The sequence below is a fragment of the Dipteris shenzhenensis genome, chromosome 30 (assembly GCF_047967505.1).
Source record: "Dipteris shenzhenensis isolate YYH24624 ecotype China chromosome 30, Dip_SZ_1.0, whole genome shotgun sequence".
NCBI lineage: Eukaryota > Viridiplantae > Streptophyta > Polypodiopsida > Gleicheniales > Dipteridaceae > Dipteris > Dipteris shenzhenensis.
The window spans coordinates 31,489,967-31,496,789 of NC_141625.1; the positions used below are offsets into that span (position 1 = coordinate 31,489,967).

Consider the following 6,823-nt stretch of genomic DNA (forward strand, 5'->3'; position numbering starts at 1 on the left):
AGCAAGACCAGAAGCAAGTATGGCACAGGGATGGAGGCTCTCATGTGAGATAGTGATCTCTAGCTATCCCTTCACCAACATAATGTGGGGGATACCAACCGATGCATTGAATGAGACACAACAAAATGATATACATGAAACTCTAATATGTTTGCATTCACATTTTGAAGTTGGTATTTCTCACAATATTTGTAATACCAATTATGACGATAACTATAAATGGAAATGCAAGAAAATAAGCTTACCAAGTACAAGAATAAATAATGATTTTATTTTTGAAAAATGGGTTCATATCTATACACGGATGTAGATGTATGTAAAAACAATTTACACCTCTTAAGAGAATTTAGTTGGGGGGTGGTTATCTCAAACATTCTAGTCTAGTATGACACATAGGCATTGCAAGTGACCATGGGACGAGAAGCCCCCCTCTCATCCCTGTCGCACGTAGTGATAACGTGCTTCGTAGTAATGAGGTCGAAGTGCTTTGAGGGTCATCTTTAACATGGATTGAAGATCGGCCCGCTTGGAATGACACATTGTCTGGAGACGTGGTCGCACCATTGGAACAGCTGTGTTTCATCCTAGACGCAAGCACAACGAGTCGGTACGCATCAAGAAGCAATAGTCTATCGATCTCATCAGTCAGCCCGTGTGCAAAAGTATACGTAATTAGGTACTCGAAGCGAACGAGCAACCTTGTAATGCAACCCTACTTCTACTGTTGTTAGAGGTACATGGAGAAGAATTGAGCCTCACGTCGACATTACAGGTGGTAGTTCAAATGCCATCCGATGCTAGGTACAAGCACTGGGCGGTGACCTTATGGATGAATAGGAAATTAGAACCGCCGACGGGCAGAAACATAAACTTCTGGGTATCATCACTGCCAGATTCGTCGCAGTCCGTTGCAAAAAGAGGATCTCCCTGGGTCGAACCAACGTACAAGCAGCGGGCTAACCCACATGGCTCTGCACCAATCTGGCTCCACCCATCGCTATCGGGAGTGGTGGCGCCGAACTTGAAGTTCACGGTGGTGAAGAGTCCCCATTGGCAGCCATAGTTGATCATCTTACCGCCTGTGAGGCAGAAGTTTCCCTGCACATTCCAACATCCGTCAGCGGCACTATTGTAGACCGCTGTCCCGGAGAATAGCTCGACTATGACCCCTGCAAACAGATCGTCATAGGTGCTCAAGTGTCGTTCTAGAACAGAATAGCGCTCGATACTTCGAGCTGTATGCTCACACGAAACCATATAAGAAGCACACTATCTGTAAATGATATTTATGCGGAACGATCTGTGGATACGACGTATATTAGTAAAACAACCGAATCAGACGTCGACTTCGGAAGCTAAATCCTCTTCGTATTCTTATCATGAGACAGTATGGCAATGGCATAATGACCTATGATGATGCCTGCAGCCGAGAGTGCATCTGTAGCAGGTGTCGTGTACGAGACAATATCAAGGCCAGCAGCGGGAGCCGCCCAGGTCTCAAAGAGTTGGTAATAGTTGACACCCTTGATAATGCTGATGGCCCCGTTGATGGGTCGAGAGCCAGACATAGGGATGGAGGTGCAATCTTGGGCTATGGTGGTGATGTTCTAGAGGAGGAGAAGCAAGGTGAAGATGAGGAAGGGGTAGCGGTAGGGGGTTGTTTGCATGGCTGGGTTGACTGGACACAGTTGAGGATGTTGTGGATACCTTTCAAGCACGGGCTCATAGAGAGTGGGTATGTTTCATTGCCAAGTCATCGTTCGTATCAAAGACAAACCCTAGTGCAATCAAGTCCTCTCTTTCCACCATAGTAATTGAGATCATCAATTCAACCTTCCATATAGGTGGGGCATTTCCAAGGATTAGTTTACATTCCATGAATATGTAAATGCTTAGCCTTTTTAATTCTATTCACTCTTGGAACAAAGCCCATATTTCTTTATTCAAGCAAAAACATCCCTTTCTAGTGATTCACTCTTGCATCCCACTAATCCAACCAATGCAACAAATTGAACACAAATTCATAGTTTGGTGCATGGTCTTATACTAGATTGTGCAAAAAGGCATGATAATAATCTTAATCATGCCTTGCCATTTGATTTGAATCTGTAACATGACCCCATTTGGACCTGTAAATCAAAAGATACATGGATGTCAAAATTTCATCTTTTGGGCCAAATCTGGGAGTGCATTAATGAGCTCCCTATTTTGGCCAAAAAGGGCATAATGTTACATATCAAATCAAATTGCAAGGCATGCTTTAGGTGAATATCATGCCTTTCTGCACCATCTAAAACAACTTCATGCATCAAAATATGAATTTATGAATATTTAGCCGATTTATTGCACCATATTTAAAGCAAGGTTTTCCATAATAGGGAGGGAGAAGAAACTGTCTATTTTGGGAAAAAAGGCCAAATTTTAACATACTCTTTTAATTGCGCTTAGGGGGTCAATCTTCATAAACCCATAAATCATGTGTGAGCAAGCATGTGTTAGAAATTACCCCTATTCTTGACTTTTTGCATTTTCTCATGTAATTGGTTAATCCCCTATATGTGTTTACATTTTCAACCTTAAAATTGTGACACCCCTTCTACATATATAAATTACGTTAAGTTGCTATCTTACAAATCCCCTCATGCACATAAAATGGCATGTAATTCCCCGCATTAAAAAAATACCCCTCATGCATAAAAGTGCTATGTTACATGTTTATGACTGAACCCCTCAGGTAATTGCTAAACCCAAATGGGGTCACGTTAAAATAGTCCTTAACTTTGGACTACTAAATTTCAAGAAATGTGACACATAACCCCCCTTTTTAATACTTTCTACTTCAAGTAATTAATTTATGAAACACTTAGATTCTTTCTTTGCTTGCTTGGTTTTCCTATCGCTTCCATAAATTCTCACTCGCTTTTTTGGACTCGCTTACTTTTTTAGCCTCGCTCTATCTACTACCTCCTTATACTTTAATTATGTCATGAGGCCACTATCTCAATACCTCTAACTACTCATACCTCTGGTATTGGCCAATCTTGTGGACTTCATTTAGCTCATATATGGGAAGAGAAATTGTCTATGTTCTATTAACATATTCATGGCCTATGTTATAGCCACAATGGAAATGTGTTTCGATGCTCTCAAACTAGATTCCCACATAAAAACTTATGAGTTCTTAATGGGATAAGTCAAATGAAAACAAGACATTATGCTTCATCGCCATCAGCTCCAAATTAAGAACATGAAGCTTATCGATCATAGAAAAAGAAAAAATATGGTAATTGAATTTTGGAGCTGACACATGAGTTATGCACACACATGAGCTGCTAGATTGAGTGAATGAATCAAGAAGAGCATGCCAACCTAGATTCATAGCATTCATGTCCCAAAAAGAGTCAGAGGAATAGTGAAAAGTATCGAACATGGAAATCAATGCAAAAGATGGCAGCAAAGCAAGAACAAGAGCACTAGTATACATATTTATGTCATTATTATAGGATGAACTCATGAGCGTGCTCATTTTATTAGGGGAAATTATGTCAATGATAGGATTTGTTTAGAGGATTTTGGAGCTACATCTACATGCTTGATGCATATTTATTCTGCTACATGGACTTTTTATGCTTATTGGTATGATTTTGAGGTTTTCGAGTTAGAGGATATTTTATGTGTCATTTATTGACATATCATTTGATGTAATTCCTAATCATTAGTTTCATTTTATATTTCATATGGTTGTAATGGTTCACAAGGGTTTTGAATCCCTAAACTTTCATATAAGTATTTACGTAAAGCTATTTCATGGAATAGAATGAAAAGAGGTGACATTTCAGAGGATGCGGTGTTTATGAGCAACATAGGGTGATCAGAAATAGAAGAAGAGTACTCAATGGACGAAAAATGCTCACATGGGATAGAAGGAAGGAGAAGATAAGGTGGTGGAGACCACACAAGAACATAGAGCCAACACAGAAAGTGGTATTGATTATAAACCTTACAAGATAAGGCTCCTTGTGAGTTTCACACATACACACAATGTATTGCCTATAGGCTAGCAACTCCACCATAACCCTATCAAAATCCTATACAAATTACCATCCTCCAATGATCACCTTGATGTGGAAATCTCAACCTCCCCCACCCCCTAGCTCGCCTCTTCCCTCAATACAAAATGGGATGAGTGTTGCATTATCATAAGGTGATATAACAATAGATAGAAGCCTTTATCAAAAATAGGCTTATTGCAAGGTTTTGTATTTAATAGGAGACATGGTGTTAATTTGACACAACACACTACACAACTAGAGTATTGTATTGATTAAAGTAGATGACTTTGTAAACTCACTTGACCTACTTGAACTCCACATGCATTCCACCTTGGCCATTTTCACACAATGACCAAGTGATTTGCACATGGATATAATCAGCTTCCATGAACATGCTAGGGGTCTCTCTATATACCATACCTCCTCCAATCCCATGAGGATCGCAACACCTCCTCTATATGGCAATGAGGGAATTCATCTAAATGAGGGTGGATGTATAAGAAGAAGGAATGCCTTACTACTTACCTTCCATAAAGGTGAAGGGTGTGGTATCAGAGCTTGTTGAGAATCCTAGTGACTAGAATGAGAATCCATGAGATTCTTTGAAGATTCCAAGTAGATTCTATCTTCTTCCATTTCTCCTTCTTCCACCGTGACCTTGGGAAGCTTAGTTCTCTTCATCCACGTAATTGTTTGAGAAACCCTTTCAGCTAGACCTTCCTTATGCCTGAGCAACCTATTTGACCGGAGGGATTGATGGAATTCATCACCATCTTCATGCACCGCCTCTCTGTCTCATCTATGCCACTATTGCAATGATGGCCACTGTAGTCTACTACTTCATAATTCCTTTGAGCCATGCCTTCTCTACTACTAGAGCTACCCTCAATACAAATATGGAGTGAGATGTGGGGTGAAATATTACTTCCAATACTAGCAATGGAATACTAAATATTGACTCATACCTAAAGTCCTTTTGAATCAAGGCCAGTTTAGTCAAATCTTTTCCTAAGGGCTCTACCCAAAGATTTGATTAGTGGGCCGATTTGGACACAATCTGCCAAGCAAGTCCACTATAAATTGGCACTCCCATAGAGATAGCTGATGGCGATTCATTATCTAATACACAATGTGCCAGTGTTGCTACACTAGTTTTACATGTAGAAGGACATAGAAATGCCCTAGGACACTTTTATGTCTTGTTAACTTAGCCACTTCCTAGAATTATTCAAAAACATTGATAAAGTATTTAGGGGTTTTGGTTATTTTCCATAGTAGCTTATATGCTTTTAAAAACTTGGAATTATTATGTATTGGAACTTGCACCTATTGCTTTGAGTTCTACCTAAAAGTTTTAAGGTCAACCTAACACCAAAATTTCAAGTTATTTTCTTAAGTTAGATAAAATGGACATACTTCTTGACAGAATGATTATTTAAAGATTTTGTAAGTCCTAGAGTCCAAGGATAATTATAACACATATGTTTAGATTGATTTGGAGCTAGATAATCATACTTATTTTGATCTATGACCTCAAAATATAGTTTTAGTGAATGCTGATAGTGAGGGAAAAGTTGTTCCCATTGCATGGCTACCTCGATCACATAGCTTGCTTTTGACAACAAATAGGAATTATCTTTTGCATTCTTTGACATGTCTAACAACTTCCAAACTCAACCATACTTTATATATGTCTTCAACAAGATATTGTCGAGTAGCGTGAGTTTTTAGGGGACCTAATATCATGTAGAATACCAAATTCAAATCATATTTTGATTGTTAATTATGTTGTATTCATGCTAAATTCAAGATACAAGGGTTAAAGGATATCATGAGAACCTTCAATGCTTTAAATTATACTTATATAGTGCCTCTAATCATGAATGAGTGATACCAATAAAAAAAAGCTAATATGCAGAACACTTATATGCATGGGATAATTCAAAACTATAAAAGCAAGGTCTAATGTGGAACTTGTTTTGGTAGTTGAGATTAGGCACACTTATTGCCTTTTAGTTTTGGTCATTATTCTGATGTGATGACTTTCCCTTATGATATAATATTGTTATAGTTGAGTTATGACACCTTTTGGATATTATATGTAGTATATAAAGATTCTTATTTATGAAATGTGACTTACAATGCAACGTGCTAGGCTAACCACTGTTGTTAATTTCCTAAATCAATCTTGCAGAATGATTTTTAAACAAAGTTTTGTCACTATTAGGTGTTTGATATCATCTTTTTTTAAGGCATGGTAGTTAAAATTTCAAATTTGAGTACTGTTGGGGTGAAGTACCTTTTTTGCCTCACTTCCCTTCCCCTTCCCCTCTTCCTACCCTCTCCCTCACCCCTTCAACCTGCCTCTCCCTGCCTGCTTCCTCCTCAGACCCCTTCTCCTCCTCTCTCCTCTTCCTTCTCCTCTTTGCCTTTATCCTTCCCATAGCTTTTTTGGAATGGATGGAGCTTTATAATGTTGAGTTTGCCTTCTCACCTTGATTAGCAGTGGATCTCCCTCAGCCTCCTGATGAGTTGCAGCAGATCGAGAAGGATGTAGAGCTTGAATGCTTGACCACTTTTATCAAATGCATCTATGGGTCTCACCTACTCCATCTGAAGCTAGAGATTGGATGCTTGCAGTGCTTCCTCAAGACACCCTCGTTTTAAAGATGGTTGCTTTTGGGATGAGGTCTTTTCTAGGTTGTTTTTCACTCTCTAGAGGCTGCAAGAATTGTGCTCCAAGCCCATTTTCTATACCTGGGACACATGAA

General features: G+C 39.0%; 1 pseudogene; it reads right to left on the minus strand.

Moving 5' to 3' along the window:
* Positions 1–500: 500 nt before the first annotated feature.
* Positions 501–1,809, minus strand: LOC147881983 (uncharacterized; annotated as a pseudogene).
* Positions 1,810–6,823: the final 5,014 nt, after the last annotated feature.